General features: G+C 40.4%; 1 long non-coding RNA gene across 3 annotated transcripts in view; it reads left to right on the top strand.

The window, feature by feature from the left end:
• LOC116394921 (uncharacterized) overlaps positions 1 to 21,335 on the top strand; it is a 78,248-nt gene that overhangs the window by 20,807 nt on the left and 36,106 nt on the right. Inside the window, exons 1-2 of one of the 3 annotated variants that reach the window (XR_004213486.1) lie at positions 17,142 to 17,582; positions 18,821 to 18,901. This is a non-coding gene — a long non-coding RNA (uncharacterized LOC116394921). Of the gene's footprint in view, positions 1 to 17,141; positions 18,902 to 21,335 lie in introns of those variants that run through there. The other 2 variants (XR_004213485.1, XR_004213484.1) reach the window with 2 other exon arrangements.

The following is a 21,335-nucleotide window of genomic DNA, read 5'->3' as shown; positions in this document are numbered from 1 at the left end:
AGAGGACAGGGTGGGGGTTGAGGGTGTACTTAACTCTATTGTTCTAAAAATGTTCACTTCCTTTTTGAACACATATTTGATTTACTATTTGGCAGGATTTCAATGCACTTTTACCCTCCATTTTCAGCAGAGGAGGAGTTAGTTGACACTCTCGATTCAGAACTCTACCAAAAGCGGAGGGGATCCCTGGAGAATCACTCATTCATTCAGCATTTCCATCAGCCCATTAGACTGGCCATCAGCCAACATAACTGCTTCCTGTTTCTCTAAGACACCTTTTTCATCCTCAGTATAATTCAGTTGTTTGAGAAACTTCCAGCGGGGAGATTTAGTAGATTACTTTAGCCCGAGGAGTCTTACACATTTAACAAACTGAAACTGAACCAAATGTCAGGAGAATGGTGGTGCATTCATTCCTGCAATTCATCGCCTACTCAAAAGCAGGAGGATTGGATTAAGATTTGAATCTATCGCAGGAGCTGTGCTGAGTTGTTGTAGAAGTGCCTCAATGTGGATCATAAGGGAAAAAGTAAAGGGTCAACACGTGTAATTGGATTTCACAGATGCAACCATTTCCACTGGCTTTCTCTTTGAAAGCTAAATACAGTGTGAGTGCAGCACTGACTGAAAGTAGACACCTTCTTTATTACATAGAGAAATAATAGTTATGCTCATAGTAATGCAAATGCTAGACTATTCCTAGTGACTGTGAGTAAAATATCACACATATGAAAATGTTACCAAGTTCTGGTAACAGGAAAAAGTCTGAATCATTTGCATTTAGTCATATATACACTTAAAATAATTTGCATGAATGGGACATTTAGAAAAATAATTTTGGAAAGTTCTGTCAGAATGTGTATCACATTAAATTGATTTTGCAGTAATAGTGCTATACCTCATGATACTACATCACATACTGTATGTGCTGATGATTGCTATTACGTGTATACAAGCTGCACATTAGCCAAATTGAAGTGTAGAGGGTGAAAACAGCAAAACAGAATAGTGTTTTTTTTATACATGTAGGGCATAAATTATGTCCGATCGTGCAAGCTTGATGCCACCGTCGAACAGCTAGTCAATGGAGAGGGCAGGGAGAAGCAATGGAGCGAAGTAATGTGTAATCTTACTACTCAATGGGCTGTGCCCAGCAACGGGCCTCTGAATGCTGGAAGTGTCAGAGAGATAAATAGCAGAGTGTCCCCCTCGAAAAACATGATTAATACCCCGCCTGGTGACGCTGCTGAAGATGAAGTGGGAGCAGCTGGCTCAGGCAGCGTAGGCACGCAGGGAGAGGTGGGAGGGGGGACGGGAGCAGGCGCAGCGGAGCAGAGAGGGCAGAGAGGGCAGAGAGTAGGACACACTGGCAGCTAGGGGAAAGAAGGCAAGGCAAGGGCAATCCAGGCCACCATAGGCACAGGGAACCCTACCTCCGCTTATCTCCCTGTGTATGCAGCTTTATTCATTTCCCCCCGCCTTTTTTTCGTCATGGTTTAGCACTTAAATAATATGCAGCTACTCAATTACCTAAGGTTGTATGCTGTTTGTGAACAAACACGTGCAGGACTTCAGTGACATCACTTTGTTTCCGCATGGAAGCATGAAAGTTGAAGGCTGTGTCCTTTAATTACACAAATCTTAAACAAATCCTACATTAAATCAAGGCTACCAGGAAATTCATATCAAGGCAGCCCAACAGTTCATAACCTTACCATTTATGCCACCCAGAATATTCCGAAATATCCCACTAATATATTGCATTTAACCATTTCCCGTTAATATAAGTGTGCACAGAGGTTAGAGCTGCATGTGGTGATGTACTGCAGAGCCCTCTGCACTTTCTCAATGCAAATTTACCCCCTAAAAGTGCATTTTGCATTGTTTAACACCATTCGTCGATATGTTTTTTATAGCTTTGTAACCACTCATTTATCAGCCTACACCTCTCAATTGTTACTCAACAAACAAAGTTGTGTCTGTCAGTAAAAAAGACAGTTACTGTTAAGTACAGTCTCCCCTGCTGATTTCAGTGGAAACAGTTGAAACTCAAAATACAGTACCCAACACATAGACTTATTGGGTCTGTTCTGTTGTGTAAGTAAACATGTCGAGGGGTGGGCTACTTTTTCATGGTTCAGGGGCCCCAACCCTCCCCTCACACAATTAACTTTTCTAGTGTAATGAGATGATTGATATGCTGGAAGTGTGTGCTTTAAGGAGATATTAATCATTCCCTCTGGTAATTTTAATCATGCGTTCCATCATCCCCAGCTGCTGAGGATCACCTTCCTAGCAAACAAAGGGCGGCCACGCCACTTGCATAGTCATTCTGTTCTAGTTTAACTTTATTTTATGCTGGTTCCTCCCATCTGTTCGCACAAGCCTCCACAGCCCACGTTGCACGTTGACAAGCTGGGGAAGCAGTGTGTGGGTGGGTGATTGTATGTGTGTGTGTGTGTGTGTGTGTGTGTGCATGTATGTGTGTAAACTTTAGAAACACAGGCATCTTTGAAATGGTAAATCTAATCCTCCAGGTCCGTGACTAGCTGGTACACCGCCACCAGCCACCTCCACCAACACGTACAGTAATGCATACAAACAGCGGGCACACACACACACACACACGTACACACAGTCTGAAACACACACAATCATTATGACACACATACTAATGCACAGAGATGTATACACAAGCACATATACAAACACACACATGCACCACATGGTGTGGGCAATATGTCCGAGCAAAGCATAATTTGGCATTTGAACCAGTCACAATTATTGGAAGTATGAAGAAATGCTGCAGGGAAGAATCGTTTAAATGACAAACAACTTGGAAACTCTTTCTCTCCCATGACTGCTTTGAAAGTCAAAGAGACTTCTATATTCCCAAAACACTGATTAGTTCATGTTGAGTGCCTCCATTGTGCCGTACTGTACCTCTGCGTTGTTGTTCCATGTTTTTACCCAAGGCTATGTAAGGTTTGGAAGGGTATTCCACAATCAAAGGCATTTCTCCTATGACTTTTATTCAGCTGCTGTGCTGTCACAGTCAAGGCCACGGGGAAGCTGGTGGTGACCCAGCGGTGCTTTCAAACACAAAACAGTACAACTCTGACTATGTAAAAGCAGAAAGTGTGCATCTCTCTGTGGGACGTACAGAATCTGAGCCGGGAGGCAGGAATCTGCAATATAAACCATACGGAAAATAAGCTGATCTAGTAGCAGAAATGTTAAACAATAATAAAAAAAAAATGTATAATGTAAGGATTGTCAGTGAAAAATCATGCTGAGTCAGTCAAGGATTTATTCTTTTTGACTTAATAATTTCACCAACCAGTCTCAGTTTTGCTACAAGAGGTGCACATAGACATAGACGCTCCAAAAAGTTGTACCAAAAATGCTGCTCAAACCGACGACAGCTCAAAACTTCCTCCTGACAAGTGTCGTAAATGCACGCTTAATCATGTACAAAATTAATGACAACCAGCTGACAGATATTCCATCATCAATGCAGAAGTTTTTGAAAGTTATTGAAGGGGGCTTGTCTGGTTGTGCACAGATTAGCATTGCTTGCATGCGCTCAGAGGCCAATGCAAAGTAGATAGGTTAATCCCCAGGACGAGTTGATGGGACACATCCCTAAATGCTCTGAGCTTCGCTGCTTCTAAAACCCATTAATTGTGCCCAAATATGAAAAAAGTAATTTAATTTTACATGAAGTCCAGCCTCATCTGTTATCTGTGGCACACTTCTGCAGAGTACATAAAGGTAATAGAGGGGCTTTTCCCCACTTATCATCTAATAATGATGAATGAATAGGCCTGGAAGTGACAGGTGTTTAGACGTTTTGTCGCTAGAACGGCATCTATTTGCGACTTTCCTGGAAAACTGTTTTTGCATACTCTGAGGATGTATAGCAAACTTTAGTGTGCTGTCTGTATCAGTAAGACATATTGTACGGTAGCTCTATACCTCAAGTCTAAAGAAAACACCAAGATATCCAAAGGAGATGGGAGAGAAAGCTAAGCATGAAAAAGTTTGTCTGTACTCTTAGAATTTTTATTTTTTTATTTGACCAAAGTCTTACTTATAAGCACTTTGGAAGGCCTTTTTTTTGGTCCAAAATACTTCAGGTGCTTTGACGGAGGCTTAAACAAATGTATGATAAATGTATGATGACAAATATAAAGTTCAAACATGTTTTCACTGTAACTTGGTAACAACAAGTTAATTGGTAGAGTCGTCATGTGTGAAGATCAAGACGAGGGATTTATGAGGCCAAAATGAATGCTAATTATGTAAGACACCTTGAAACCTGACAGGTATGTTTTCACAGGCCTCACAACACCGGTGTTATTTCCAGTGCAGTATTTCATTTTAAATCAGTACAAATGATGTCAGTGCATTTAATAAACCTCCTTACAAAATTGTACATGTTATTATGACTTCCTTCTTATCACCAATCTAAATTGCGTTGATGGAGTGAAGCACCTTATAGAAACGGTTTTGTAAAGGGTGCGTGTAAAGAAAACATGATGACTGCTGGCTGGCCCTCATTATTTCCACCTTGCTTTATCCTGGCACTCCTGCTCCACTGCATGACTAAAAGACAATTAATCCTAATAATCAGGGCCTCAACCATCATTCCTCATTCTGGCAGGCCTCTTTTTCCATAGGGGCACAGAGGGAGTGCCCGAGCCATGGATCTCTGCTGCACAGATGAACCTCTTACAGATGTTGAGTGAGCAGCGCGGTTAATCGCTTAGCCATCTTATGGCCCTCAAACACGTACAAAAATGAAAAACTGAAGGTGGCATTTCATCATGTCATGTCTACTGCTGAATACATGACATGAATACATGGTATGTATTTGGTTTGGTATTCTAAGCAATGTCATGCTAATTGCGAAAAAAAGAAACGTAATAATAGAAAGATAGGAATGTGGGCGCCTGTTAAAGCTTGTCGTAAGGCATCGGTCCAACATGTTGGCAATGGTTGTTTTAGCCTCAGTAAACAAGATATATGTTTAAATATATTTCATTGAAACCTCTCTGCCGAGGCAACAACTCTTAAAATAAACAGGATTGCATGCTGGCACTCATGCCGCAAATGTGCACATCCTTTTGTCAGCAGTGCCAGAGCATAGTGACACCCTTTTCATATCACAGCAGAAAGGCTGTGATGCAATGTTTGACTTATCAGCATGGGGACCTAATCTTCTCAAATTAGAGCCCAAATGTTTGGTGAGTGATACAGGCCCTGTGTGTGGAAGCAGAGGGAGTGCTATGACCGCCGCAGACAGGAGGCCCAGGCAAACAAGCAGATGCTAAGGGGCTGCTTTAGATGCGGAAGAGCAAAAATCACCATCACAATGCAGCAATTATGGCTGTCTCAAATTCACTAAGCTGGAGCACAGTATGTTCTCACAGAGTCTCAGCAGCACTCACAGCATCCCACACAACAAGCTCATTAGGACAGCACATCCTCCCTCTGATTTAGGATGGAGGAATTAATGCAACAGCACCTGGTCTCTTAGAGCCATCCATCCTGCCATATACAGCCGGCCACGCTCAGGTTATGCATTATCTTCTTTAAAAGCGTGAAATGTGGCCACCCCGTTCAGTTTTAAGCTACACCTCTCTTTTTCCAGAGTGCAATGTGAGGGGCAGGCATATTAATCACACTCACAGCCACTAATGCTAACAATCAGTCAACACAGTTGGCCAGGCTCTCCATCTCTGGTGACAGGAAGGTTTGTCCTGAGGCCCGCTGATTCGTCCTGCTATATCTGCCTTTAGGGCAAAATACACAACACAGGCAGACATTTCTTCCTGCAATACCCCAACATCATATCATTTAGTAAATTAGGGAAATGCTGAAAATGTACATAAACTGTGATTTGCTAGAGTAGTTGTATCTGGAAACCCAACATGAATTCTAATAATAATAATAATGACACCCGTTAATGCTTAAAGAATATTCATTAATATACAAGTAAAAGACAACACATCCCAAGGACAGATACAGTTTGGAAAAAAACTATTTTGTATTGATTTTCTACAACATGGATACAACATATGTCAAACAGTCAGGTTTTGATAAACTAACAGCTGGCTAGTTCAACTGAGAGGAAACTTCCTACTGAGCAAGAATGATCTCTCCCTGAGTGTCATCCGCCAGCAGCATGAGGCAGAACCAGCATGTTTGGATTCCTACTGTACAAGAATGTGGCTCGTCTTGTCAACTTCAAGCTGACAAGTGTAACATTGACACAAATTAATACAAAACCTGCACAATTAATTTCATCCTGTGCTCCAGCTTACGAAAAACAAATAAATTAACAAAATTCTGTGAATGTGCTGAGTGCAGTAATTATGTGCGTGGTGTGTCTGTTTGTGTGCGCAGTTGCTTATGCAAGTGTGGGGGGGTGCATGTTTTGTTTGTTCTTTTTTTTCCATTGCTCAAAAAGAATTGCTAATTATTGGGCTTCAGGTAGCGTAAAATGTACAGCTGTGGTGACTGTCAGTGCTCGATGGACTATTGAGCTGGTGTACAATTTGACAGTGGGTGGTGTCTCTCGCTCTCATCCCAGGAATCACCCAGTGGCATTGCCATCTCCTGCCAACGTCAATCAGCAGGTTGCTTTTAAAGCACAAGGGAATAAAGCTAAACCTGCCTTTCTGTACTTAAACCCTTTACCTCGCCTTTACTGTCTGTAAAACGATAAGCTAAAACGTCACTGTAAGTTGACCTTTACTGAATTCAAGGTTTCTGTGTCCTAAAAAATGCCTCACGGTGTCAAGGATAGGTTAGTTGGTAGTTTGAATCAGTTTGATCCTTAACTTGTTTAAGCACTAAGGGTGAGCCTTAATGTTTGAATTTTAGATCACCTCACCTTCACTGGTAATAGCCAGATGGCAGCGACAGTCCGTGCACAACACTTATAAGTGGGGTCTGCTAGCAACAGCTGCCTGCTATGTTCCACTGCTCTACATGACTGTATACCACAAGTCACTGCTATTTGTTAATAAGAATGTTTACTCTCAATACCGATGTTGAGCCAGATTGTTGGATCTTGGAAACAAACTTTATAGACCAGCTTGATGTCAACTTTGATTACTTCATTTCTGAAGAATTCCAGATGTTTGAGTCTTCACTCGAGGGGATTGCCGGTACCTGCAATGACAGAATTTGGACCCATGTGCTGTCGCAAGGTAGAGTAAATATGCACTCAGGGTAACATTAGAAAGATGATTGAAGATGTCTATTTGATCAATTAATTATAATAATATTTCATAATAATCACTTGTACGTTCATCCAGAGAAAAGAAATGGCCTCCAATGATTTCAGTTTGATATGGATTCTTCACTGAGATAATAATTTATCACTGATCATTTGGCCGTCAACTGTAGCAAAAAACAGATCAGCTAATAAGGATGAATGCATTCTCATACATTCAACTCATTCAGGAGTTCTGTAGGCCACTACACAACTACACATGAACTCTTCTGATGACTGTGAACACTGGTTTGTCACCTCTGCTGAACGGTAACATACAGTAATTCCTTTGGTCTTAGCCATGGTGCAGAGTAAGCTGCTGCTAATGACATGGAAGACAAGTGGAAGTGTGTACTGCAATAGTCCCATCGCGGCTACTTTGTGATGATACACGTTTGATGCTGTTTGATAGAACTGAAGTCAAGCTGTTTCCTTGACTGCTGAGAAAGTGTCTTTCCGGCCTCTACTTTTGATGAGAAAAGACTTCCAGCATGACGTAGTCTGCCACTGGTTAGTCTGTGCATGTGACATTATCTCCTGGAGGGACTCAACAAACTGCATACCGTGTACAAAACTGGCCTGAAAATAAAGAAAATCTAAAATGATTGCATGAGTTTAAGGAGCAGAGCCAATTAGTTGTCGGACCCCGGTCAAAGCTGGCTGATCCTTTGCTATGATTGGCCAGTCTCTGCTCGATGGCCATGGCGAAGGGTCAATTACTCTATCATTACTCTATCTGCTTGTTAAGTTCGGACTATTGCACATGAGACGTTACAGAGAAGACCGTCCTGGGATTTTGGCATGCCAAAATTCTACTTGTTACCATTTTAAGTTAGCAGTGATGAACCTGAACCCTCACGTCCTGACAGTCATTTTTTGTAGATGATAACCTATACTTACTTTCCAACTATGTGATCACAGCCTCCTTATGCGTTGCCCTGTCTTTCCAACCACTGCTGAATACTTACTGGATAAAGAGTTGAACAGGGTTGAAAAGGTTCATCCCGATAGCATGACAATTGTATTGGGCAGTGATGCAAATAGGAGTAAGTGTATTGAGCCCCATTAGTGGTTTCAGCCAATAATCATAAAACTACAGTTACAATAGACAACTGTTGTTTCTCAACTATAGAATACATTTGGCCATCACGTAATGTCTGTGAATCATCTTATAGATACAGTGAGCTCTTCAGTCCTTTCTGCGGTGGTGAGGTTGTAAAGCTCATTCTCTGAACGCTCTCAACATTATGTCATGGTATTACAGTAAATGCATTGAGTATGTGTTGCAGAGTTCTTTGTTTGTACAGTTCACAGTTCACTGCAGACATGCATGCCATCGATCATGTACAGTTGAGTTACACTGAGTCACACTTGCCGAGTCAAAGTGCACAACAGGGAGATGTTAAAAATATGCTGAAAAAAGGGAAAATGTAAAACATAGCATATGTAGTGGAGCAGGATTGAAACTCACTTGGCTGATTCCGCCGCCCGAGGGAGAGCTAACACTAAAATGCTCTTTGACCATGAAATGGCCCTGCCTGGTAATGGTGGTTAATGGCTGTACGGTGCAGTGGTGCCGCGACTAGGCAGGAGGGAGACCTGACAGGGACATCCTGCCTGCTCCAGTAGGCCCCATCCAATGAAGGAAAAGGGGAAGGTTGGGATAGTAGTGATGTTTTGCTTGAAATTATAAATGTCAGTGTGTTGTAGTCAGGAGACTCTATGTGTGATGGGTAAATTTAGAGCATCAATAAAAATGAGAGACATTTGTTGGGTCAATAAGCAAGAAACAACAAATAGTACAGTCTCCTTTTACACAAAGAAGCACTAATGAAGACAATGTGAAACCAAGCTGTATAACGGAAATATATGACTTATTTAGAAAAGAAGTGTGATATGCATCCTGAAGCACTGCTACAGAATAAAATTCATGTTTAGCTGAAGGAGCCTTCCCATGTAAAAGTTCACAACATTACTAATACCATATTCACTATGATAATTCAGTCTCTGAACCCATCGGCGATAGATCTGATAGTGACTGTGGCTAAGTGGATAGCAGGGCCGTCTTTCAATCAGGTTCAGTGGTGGTTCAATTCCCGGCTCCGGCTCTGCTAGTCGCATGTCGATGTGTCCTTGAGCAAGACACTTAACCCCAAAATTGCTCCCGTAGCTGTGCCTACGGTGTAGAAATGTAATAGAATTGTAAGTCGCTTTGGATAAAAGCGTCTGCTAAATGACTGTAATGTAATGTAATGATAACGAATAAGCCTCTGGGGACAAGGGGCTTCAATTCTGGGGTTCTGGAGTAGCCAGCAGATATCCGGGCAAAGACTTCTTTTTTCATGTTCTGCTCATTGTTTACAGTGCGATTAGAAACTCAAGATGTAAGACTAGAGTTGGAGTTGAGAAAAAACGTGTTTGACCGATTGTTTCATAAATGGTCATTTTCTAAATTCATTTGACTCTTAAATGAAACACAAAGCCAAGCAAACAGTACTAACATTATGTGACCATGATTGATATCTATGCAGATATTATGGAGAAATTTAAGTTCAGAATACTTTATTTAAGTTTGTGTAAAAACAAGGGTTCTACATACACAGTATCTATCGTTACTTATTTTTCTAGAAACGACATGACTAATACTGACCCCGAACTTCTGTGCACACTTGTATCAGATTAAGTTTGATTCAGTTGACCTTTTCAGATGAGACCATATGTTTTACCCTTTGTTCTTTGACTAGTGAACTACAGTTTATGCAACTGATTACTTATGTCCAGCTTTGCCATGACTTGAAGGACCTCTGACTGCTGACATATTCCTCTTATAACTGCAAGGTTTCACCAATGTGTCCTCCAGCTGAAATCCTGAAAGAGCAAAACCCAGGGGCAAGACATGGGTGTCAAGACCTCAACAAAGCAACGGCATATTCTGGGCCTACCACGGGCAGATGAGGTTACTATTTGAAAGGCATCTGGCAATATAGCATGTGACAGTACAGAGGTAATGCATGCATTGTAGACTCAAAGTGTCTTTCTCTATAGGTCATTATAAAGAGACAAGACATTACACCAGCATATCTTGCAAATAGCTTCGCCTTTAAAAGGTGGATGTTTTTTTCAGGTACTTAATAGTATATTTGTTAATTATTTTCAAAGAAAATAACAAATTTAGCTTTGAGGAAAAAGAAAATACATGAAATCCACATGGGTTGGTGAAAGTCTTAATTACGAACCGAAGGACAGTCCAATACCTTGTTTTGAAACATCTAATGATTCAACTAACTATGATATCATTTTTCAGCAATGATATCGATGACTGGGCAATACAAAACCTGCAATATTATCACCTTCTTTTATTGATATGGTGAACTAATTAGCAAATGGTTGCCTACATTTATCAGATACAGAGCACCATAAGCATTCATTTGGGGTCGTTTCTGTCCACCTAATGAATGTGTCATATTCATTCTACTATTAGCTCATTGTTAGGTCTCCACAGGCGGGAAATACGCATTTAGCAAATAGCTGCTAAATGCTGAAATATGTTCACCGGTTAGTCGCTAAGCTAACAGCTAAACAGCCGTTTGGTGCTTGTCAGAAAAACGATAATCGACAGAACATCAAGTATATGAGGGAAAGAGCAGTTAATTAATAGGCTCAGCACTACAGACTGCCCCTTTACATACAAATCATCCATTGTATTAGTAAAAGTATTGGTTATAACGGCTTGAAAGAACCAATATGCATTTGCATTTTTGCCTGAAGAAATAAACATGGGTTAAACATGTAGTCTTGAGTACTGTGTGTTGACACTGTACAGTTTCTTTACACATTTAAACAATTAAACATTCCTGTATTTGCATAAGCTGGTGATTATATGTGGCCAAAAACATTTATTTCAATAACTCTTCTGTAGTATGCAAAAAGTGTCATGTTTTTTAGGTTTGTTACTTACTTGCTGCAAATCTTTACAAAATAAAGAGAGAAGCATTAAAATACCTTGATAATGGTAATTTATGGCCACTAATTTTGATCTTGCAATTCAGTATTCTCTTAATTATTGTGTTACCAAACATGCGCATATGTATGTACATGTACAAAGACATATCTTGTGTTCTAAACAGACACATTTATAGAAATATAAGTGCACAGACATACACTTACACGTGTCCTAAATTAAGACACATTAAGACTGTAGAGCAAAACCAGTTTTAATCTGATTTGACGATGAGTCGTGATGAGGGACTGAGTCATCAGCTGTGGTGCAGACAGTGAGGGGAGACGGAGACAACTGAGGGTTAAGCTGCAAACCTCTTCTGACAAACCTTGTCTGAGAAAGCTTTAGTGGACAAAATGACAAGTGAAATATGGGGTCAACTATCAGTCATTCATCAATGTACCCATCCTGTCATCGTTTGAATTTGGAGCACTAGGCAATATTAACCTTCTTAACCCCGAGTCGCATAGGACAGCTTGGCGTTGCCTAAGACTGACAGGCACAGTATCAAAGTAACTGTTGGGTGTCACTGTTGTAAATGCTTTCAGTCATATAAAGCCATGGATGAAATGGTACCAGCATGATGAGCATGAGGCACTTGAAGAGCTCTTCATAAAAGTCTTATCCTAAATGCTTTACACTGAGGCTTTTGGCAACTCTATGTGGACTCCTTAGACATAAAATGTAGGTGCTATTCTTTGTGAGGATATTTTAAAACAAATATTAACTTTTGTCTCATACAGTGCTTGTCCTTTGTGCTCTAATAGATAGGTTTGCCAAGTAAAGCTGCCAAGTGCCATGCCAAGGCTCAAGGGTATTTCATTTAATCGTTATGATCTACATGAGTGGACAGAGCAACGTGACCTCAATGTAAAGAGGATACTTCTGTGACCTCTGCTGACCTAACAGGTCACTGGCCTTAAGTTAGCCTGAGATAAAGTTACACCCAGTGGGAGCTGGGTGATATCCACTTACTGCCATCGCCTTGTGGGAAATGTGGTTGACACTAGGAACCGTGACTTCTAACACTATACAATATTAACCGTGATACATGATCAGCAGGCTCCGAATGTAAGCGATAGTTTTATCACCTTTGCTATCTTTGTAAAATAATAACTGGAGATAAGTCTCGCCACGCTGAAGTTGCATTTTGCTTCCTGTCCTGCATTTAGCTGTATTATATTCTCTGTTGGTAAATTACTCCCTTTGTTGAGAGAAATTAACCTCAGATTTCCATATCAAAGCATTATGAATTGAGCCATTTTCTCTGCCCTCCCGTTCTGGTGAAAAGATTGCGTGGAAGGAGTCTGTAGAAGTAGCCTGCAGTGATATGCAGGCCATACAGGGCTCCTTTCTTACAGGAGTAACACTCTAACAGAGAGAATCAGCAGCTTTCTACTGAAGCGAAGAATGAGATCACTGGGCTTTTTGTGCAAGGTCAACTTCGAGGCAAGACACATCGTGTTTAAAATTCAGTCCTATCCTCACCGAGCACTTGAAACACACTGTGCCAGCCGGGGAACCTGCTTGCCATTATGCAAAGAGGCGGCGGGCTTAAAGTAAATACGTAATCTTAATGAATGCTGAGATCTGTGGAGGTGGGAGTGGGGGGAGACCAAGTCAAGTAGAGAAGGGTCAGAAACACAGGGTGAATAATCCTGTGTGTCAACAAGACACAACTAGCTCTCTATCCCAATATGTAGCCATGTTTACAGTAAACAGAATTCAAAAGTTTTCTGACATATGACATTGTTTTTGTATCACAACATATGCAAGAGACTTCAGAAAGAATCAAACTGTTTTAATGTAAGAAAGTGTTGTTGAATACATTGTCTTATGTGGAGGTTGGACAAAAAGAAAAACTAAGTAATTACTGGTGGAGATAAGAGAGATTTATGATAAAACAACAGATGCTAATGGTTACTAATAGGCAAAGGCAATTATGTTTGTAGCTACTCACAACGTTTTACTACTACTAAACACTAAAACAAATACTGTAAACCGAATGTTCATTTCCGCCATTAAAGAGCCTGCTTACATTTGCCTATTTGTCTTATATATTGTGACCTATGTCATTGGCCCCAGCTTGTCTCAGATGTATAAATTTAAAACAAAAGGACATCCATTAGATGACATGTCACACAATATAGGGGTCTTGTTCTGGCCCCGTGCCTGCTGGCTGTGTCCTTTGCTTTGCCCACTTTGCTCTGCGAGACTGCCAGGACATTGAGCCTGACACATCAGAACTGCTGCTCTCTTGGTGCCCTCTTTCATTCCCACTATCACAGAGTCAAACCCTGCAGAGACGAAGCTGTCCAGAGACTGAGCCCTGCTGGGTTTGACTGGGCCAAGATCCGATCAAGCCTCGAGGAGAGGGTCATCCTCTTCCCCGACTTCTACTTGCTATGATCTCTGAACCGATTCTAAAAGGCCTCTGACTTGATTTGAGCAGACAGTCCCCCTTGAAAGCAGCCTTTGGTTTGGCTTCTGTAGCCTGGAATGGGAAGAGCAGGGTCAGGCTACACACAGGCAGGAGAAAGCTCAAGCAAAGGCAGTGTGTGATGGGGGAGTCGGGGGGGAAATAGAGCTGATAGCCATGCTCCAGGTGCAGATGGCACACTGTTTTATGTGTGGCCTCAATGGATTATGTCAGCCAAGCTACTGGAGGCATATAATATGGAGAGATCACACAAAAACATTGTCAACCAAAATTCAAAGATTCATTAACAAAGGTCATCTCCATGACAGCAAATGCCTAATAGATGGCCAAGACTCTTGAAGTCACTGTGAGGATAAAAGCAGGCTGGATAAAGGAGCCTTGAAATGAGGACAGGAATTGTAATTTTACAATCTCACAAAAGGTTTGTGTAGTAAATTGTATTGCATTCATACAGGATGTTGTTGACAGCGTCTCATGTCATTTTAAATAACAATTTTCAAATGAAATGAATTTACCCAAAGCCTCACATCACAACAACATTTAGGATTTTTTTTTTTATACATGTAAACATTCTAAACAAAAGGAATAAGACTGTACAAACTGAGTCAGGATCGTTTATTCAAGGGTCCAATTATTAGCTAAGTAATGCTACTTCTGCACATTGTGATGGCACTGCCCCTAAGGAGCCGGGGCTGCAGCAACCCTGAAAACCAATAATGGTCAGAGGTCAGAAAAGGGGAAGCAAAGATCCAAGTCCCATCCTATTGTGTGACATGTTTCCTTCGCCTGCTCGCCCCAAAGGCTTAGTGTCAGTGTTAACACTTCAAACACTCAATATCTTCACAAAACACAAAGGACACCACTGCTTGCCATCCACATCATTTCTTCCAGGAACAGAGATATGGATCCTTCCCAAAGGTCACTGCCAGCTGAAGTTTCAATGATTAAGCAAAGCTTTGTTGTTTGACTTTTTTCCTGTAGCAAAATCTACTTTTAGGTGCAAATTGAGTAGTTTGTTCAATATTATAAAATAAAATTGGACCACATTTTATATGTCAACTTTAGATTGTAATGGGTGGTCATTTATGTTGGATAACACTTCTATAATTTAAGGTTGGAAAATCAAAATGGAATGTCAATGGGGGGGGGGGGGGAGTTAGATAAAGGAATACAAATTGCCCTTTTTACCATAATACATATCTTTGCAGCAGTATCATTGTTGCTTGCCATATAGAATAATGCTGCAACAATGATTCAAACAGTGATAATGTATAACTATGCAGAGGGCAGTTTGAGTGGGTGACTATAACACACCTACATATGTTCTTTACTATAAATATGTATTTTCTAGCACAAGGGTGATATCTTTCTTGGTAACTTTCCTTGTAGTGACACTCTGAACCATGCAGACTGTGCCTGTGAGCTGTGCTGCCGCTGAAGCTCCTGCAACAGCACGCTCCTGAATGAGTCAAAAGACAGCATTGTTACCAGACAACTGAGTCCACCGTCTACTCTGTTACACATTTATAGAATCATGCACCAGAACACAGACAATGTCGTTGGCTAATCTCACAAGACCGGGATCCAATTTCAAGCAGGCACAGGTGATTCAAGAATCAATCTGGTTAGCTTCCTGTTTTTAGTCTGCTGGTGTTATAGTCTGGGTGTAACTCAAAGGGATCTCCAGTTACCCTGGAATGTGTTCCTGCTCCTAAGGTGGTGATAAAACACCTTATTTTATGGGTCGCTGATTACTCACTGTACCCTGATGTGTGTGCTGAAACCAATCTTAGCAAGCACAAAACTAGTGGACTCTCCATATTTACAGTATCCTCCAATTTTGTGTTTATTTTCCATTTTTCTTGTACAACTACACACACAAAAAAAGAAAAATCTGTGGCAGTTAAATATATAATTGTTTGTTCAAGTGTGTTTTGCACAGTATGAGCCCTTCCAATTGCTGCACCAAGTAGAATGCACTGCAGGCAGTCTCTTGAGGGAAGGTCTCATTTTCTGCCTCCCGCCGTGAAATATTCAGTCCGGCCTGAAATAATATGGGACTAGTTTCAAGGCTTAGCACTTTTCAAATATGCTGGCAATAATGGACAGGGCATCAAATGAAGCACAGCCTCTCAAAGCAAGGGGAGCAGAGGTTTTGAATCCACAGCCAGGGTTTCACATAACACCACAGACAGTTGAAGTGCTGTCTACATTTATAGTGTAGTGATTAGTTATTGGAGGGATGAGCCTGTGAATTCTTGCCAACATTGATTCAGTCATACTGTACAAGGTCTATTTGGTTTGGGCATGTTTAATACAAATTCATATCCCAGTATTATATAAATACCTAAGTTGGATACTGTAGAGTGCCAAATTATATTTCCATAATTCACTGCTTTTTGCATATCATCAGGGAATCTGATTTTTATTCAGTCTTAAAAAGAAAAGAGAGGAAAATCAAGGGTGCACCATAAATGCACAGAGGAGTGCAGAAGAATGTTATAGATGGGGCTTTGGTGAAAGGATTCAAGGATTTAACAATCCCACATCCTCTCAGCCTGTCCTTCATCTCTAATAATCAAGCTTGGCCACAGAATATCCCTCTGGATGGGAAAAAAAACATGTTGCCTGTCCGCCTCTCACTCATCTTTAGACTGCCAGTCTTGGGTCTTCCTCTTGAAGTCTTCTGTCACATTTATGGCTTCAAACACTAAGCACAGCCTTTTTTAACTGACTGCCATGTCTTTAAAGCTAGATATCTTTTTTGTACTACATTAGCATGAGATGAAGGGCAGCGCGTCTGATGCAAAGGAAGCCATGAGAAGGCTGGACCACAGACACTATGAACTTGTTTGTTGCTGTACACCAAAGGCCACCAAAACAAGCCAATGGTTTCAGCTCAGGTAAATTAAAAGTGTGTAAGTCCATAGTATTCCTGCATATTCATTGGTACTCTTGAGACAAAACTGAAGTTCTTGAATTGGATGTATATTTGGTTCACAGACCGAAGTCAAATTTAAATTGGATTTTCCAGAAATGGTGCGTGCAGGGAGATCCAATTTATATCACATAATATTCACAAGCAATACAGCACACTGTATAGACCAAGTGTTGTGCTGGAGTGCAAAGGTATGTCAAACTGTTCTCATCTGCTCTCATTTACAAGTGCAGAGGAAACACAGTGACATCTCAGCATATGCTTAATTATCAATTATCTATTAATCTAACAAAGCTAATAAACATACATATCTTGCCATCATATTTACACAGTAGTATATTCTATCTATCTATCTATCTATCTATCTATCTATCTATCTATCTATATATATATATATATATATATATATATATATATATATATATATCTTTCTTTCTATAAAATGAAAATTAACTACACTATTGTGCTTACTGCACAATTAGAAACATTAAATATAAATACGATGTTTTATTTAGTAATGATATGTCGTACAGGAAAAGTTTTTTTCTTCACTCTCAAACACACAATCAAACCTCAAAACAACTAATGCGAATAATTATAATAATAGTAGGCTAATAGTAATGATAATAAGCAACGAGATGTATTGTAAAAATGTTTAGGGTTTGAAAAGTAAAAAAAAAAAAGAGTTTATGTATTTCTTGCATGCCCGGAAGGCTGCCGTGACTGAAAGCTCGACGAAGGAGCGCCTGAAACCGGAGCGTCCACTGAGCGGCGCCGCAGCCCGCAACTTCCACGCGACAGCCAGCCGGCGTTTCCTCCCTGCAACACGCTGCAGGCCAATCCGCTCACTCACTCCGTGTTGGGTTACAATGACAAGGGCCCTGTCTGAACCACGACTTTTAGAAAGATAATATTACAGGTAGGTGCAAGCCACGGACCGTGTCACTTTCGATAGACAAATTAAGCATTGAAAAACAAGACCGTGACCCAGAAATTCTCGCTTTAATCGGGTCACCGTGCTTGTTTTCAGCTCTGAGTGATAATGGCACCTCTCACTGTCCTTAGCATTTGAAGTCCCCTTACCGCAACCTGTAGCTTTTGGGGCAGTGAAAATTGTCCAGCTGGACGCCTTGTATTTTCCAATATTGATGCCTTTGTATGGTTTGAGCCATGTACACCTGCCTGCTGATAGCTTTCAACGTTTTTTTTTTTTTTTTTTTTAAAGCTAGTTGAAGGTCAGTTCTCCTCTCTAATGAGCTGCTGTGAGGATTTGTATCAGCAGGGCTAAAACCAAGGATGTAGATAATGTATATAGGCTACAGCTTTAATTCACTTGTAACTCTAATGTTGGTCAAATGAAAGTGTAGGATGCATTTAAAACAAACAAGCATGGAGTTATTTTCTGCATATCTAATCACTTGTGTTTTTATTGGTGTGTTTTCCTTAGCAGCCTCACTATATGGCGGTCTTGGCATATCTTTTTAAACACTTAACTTTTAGTACATATATGACCACATCCTTCTAACCATTTAGTAAACCCTACACCATGCGGGAGGACTGTAGTGAGTCAAGTGAAGAGCTGCAGTAAAAGAAGGGTAAATCTCCTTTCCTTTTGTTGCACATGGGAGAAACAGCCTGAAAAGTCCATGAAGGCTTATCGGGTGTCGAAAGAAATGCAGAAATGCAAGCTGAAATGTCTCTGAAATAGGCCGAACAGAGTCTTTTGCTCCTACAGGGTTTTGTTCAGGGTTCCACTGAGAAAGCCCAATGCAAAGTGGGCCTACAGCCAACTGGGATGGATTGTAGGGTGGAACCTTAACAGATGGGAAATAGGATGAAGGTGAACACAAGGTCAATCTGAGCTTCAGTGATAAAGCTGTGGGCACCGCTCATAGCAGTGTTTTAAAAGTTGACTTAAGAAAACAGATTGTGTGGTCAGAATAAACTCTTAAGACCATATTGGGCCATTTTTTTTCTTTCCAGGCTTCTTTTGTCTAGATTGCCACAGGCGGAAGCAGCAGACACCAAATGGTCAAAAAATTGTTATCATTATGTTTGTCTGGAAATCAGCAGAATGGGGTTGTTGATTTCCAGCGGGTGGGGTTTCCTTTGTCCCTATTTTTTTTTTGTTCTAACCCAGATTTTCATGTTTAACAGGTCCACAGCTGAGCCGTCTCCCTGTACACAATTGAGACGGAGGAGGTTAAAGCACTCTGAACGCATGGGACAATATTGCAGGTAATTAATATGTCAGCTCAATGATGAACTTCGTCAATACATCTATCGCCACACTTACTTGTAACTGGAGTAGCTCGTGGGATGCTGTAGAGAGCGCAGACAGAGAGTACATTTGTCCATTAGTAAACACTTCATAGTGTGTGTTGTGATTGGGGAGGTAGCAGGGCTCCTCTCTGTCCGGTTGCAGTCATTTTCGCCCGTCACCTCCTCATCGCTGTAAAAACACTTGCTGTGGTTTGGTAGATTAACAGAGAACCCCCTAATGGAGTAATTACACCGAGCCAAACATCTATTTTTCACCTGTGCTCTGCCATTATTCTCTGTCCCCTATCCACTCCATTGGAAGTCACTTACTCTCCTTACAATGAGTTATCATTGACTGCCATTTAGACGTTCTGGAGCAATTTGTCTTACTGCAGCCACGCGCTGGCCTCATTGCAAAGAACAATCATTCTCCCTCCAATATATAAAACATTCATGGGGAAAAGGAAGAGAAAATGCCCCACAAACAGATAGTAGAGAGTGGCTAATAGATACTATAAAGGTGACAGACAAGGAAAATAATGTAGGAGATTACTGGAGCAGGAACAAGCCGGCACAACCAGTACAAAAGCTTCAGGGACTGTACCGCTGAAAAAGACAAATGTGTTAAATGGGTAGTATGGCAGCAATTGGTGGTGGTAATTGCTGTTGTTGCAAACATACTATAAGTCTCAATTTTAAATTTCAAATCAAAACGTTTTGTCATTGTAATTTATTGTATTTGTCTTTCATTTGTTGTCATATTTAGTCAAGTTTACCTAACATTTAGGTCCAATTTGTTTTCTCATTTTGGTTCGATATTCTATTACTCCATATTTGTTATTGATTGGCTTTAGGTCCTCGATTATTCTGTTTTTTTTCTTTTTCAAGCTTTAGATCATTTGTTGCCATGTAGTGTGTAAAGAGGAAACCTTTTTCATCTACTGGCTTGTAGGTCACTGTCATTTCACCGAGTCACAGTCTGAATTCGCACCAAACTAACAGAAGAAGTTTGCAGAGATAGAAAGTATGTGCTTTGTGTTAGATTTCCCCTTGTGATAGTGTAGATACATTTCTTTAGCATTTAGCATACTTTTGTCTTATGCACAATAGTACAGCTTCTGATAGATTCTTCAACAATAAATCAGTTTAACACACTATTTATTTGAAGACCAGCATTCATTTTGGACAGTGGCTCGACTGCTGTGCACAGTCCAGCACACATTCCATTCAGTCTCCCCAGACGGGGTTAATCACGTTCGTAACTGAGTGTTGTGTGAGATTAGTCTCTCTCACTGCTTAACACAATGACAAACAACCATTATTCTTTTTTCTTGCACTGATAATCGGGACAACTTAAACATTTCTTACTAGCACAAGTGAAACCATTAATCCTCAGTGATACTGCTGATAAGTGGTGACTTTGGAGTAATGGCCCTGTCACCTTAAAAATAGAGAGACAATTTTAACAATTAAAACAAGATGGCCATTATATTTTGTGCATCCCATCTTTGTGTGTCATCAGGAGGGATCCATCAGTGGTAATAGACTAAATAATGGAATGAGTTTTTGTTGATTATGGATTTTAAGGAGGAATGTCTTCCATACAAAGATGATCAGTTTAAATACTTGAATATTAATATTAATTTTGAATAAAAGTTGATTTTGCCTCTAGAGCGGCGATAGTCAAATAATCAATCAACAATATAAGAAGGCAAAGATTCATTTTTATTCAGACTGTGATATTATCTTTAACAAAAGAATGACACACTCATGGAATTACAACTAAACATGTTATTCTGCTTTCCAGTTGTGCCATATACAACACTTCTATGTCCTTCAGTTGTACTTGCAGACAGTCCAACTTGACTACAGTGTGTGTTGTTGTTGTAGTTGTTGTCGTGATACACCAGTCGCACTGTATGGCTGGCCCTCCACCCTTTTGAACACTTTTTAATGTGACCTGGAAACATGATGATAACGGCTTAAGTATGAGCTTACCACCATTGCCACAAGGAGATGTTCAAGATTTCACATAGGCTAATTGAAATTCTCTCACTTTAATCGTTTTCACCATCATATGTTCTACCTGTCATTATGGCTGTCTCCAGCACTAATCAGTTGTTGATGTAGCTCCTAGAGGTGTTACACTATAACTGACAGGATGATAATAAACAGCTATCTTGACATTAAGGAAAAATATGTATTAATCACACTCTACATTTGGTTCAGGTTATATTGTTAGCCTTATTGACAATTTGGTAATGCTAACTTTGAACACAGCTAAGTTATTATAGAGAATTATTAGAATAAGACAAAAACATGCCCACTTAATTGCTCAAGGCTGCTCAAGATGGGATAATTTGTTCACGTTTGAGTTTGAATCATTTTAGTTCTTGTATGTTTCATCAAG

The sequence above is a fragment of the Anarrhichthys ocellatus genome, unplaced genomic scaffold (genome assembly GCF_004355925.1).
Source record: "Anarrhichthys ocellatus isolate YVR2014 unplaced genomic scaffold, GSC_Weel_1.0 scaffold2, whole genome shotgun sequence".
In the NCBI taxonomy this organism is placed as follows: domain Eukaryota; kingdom Metazoa; phylum Chordata; class Actinopteri; order Perciformes; family Anarhichadidae; genus Anarrhichthys; species Anarrhichthys ocellatus.
The sequence above is the reverse complement of the archived record's forward strand: the minus strand, read 5'-3'. Positions and strand labels throughout refer to the sequence as shown.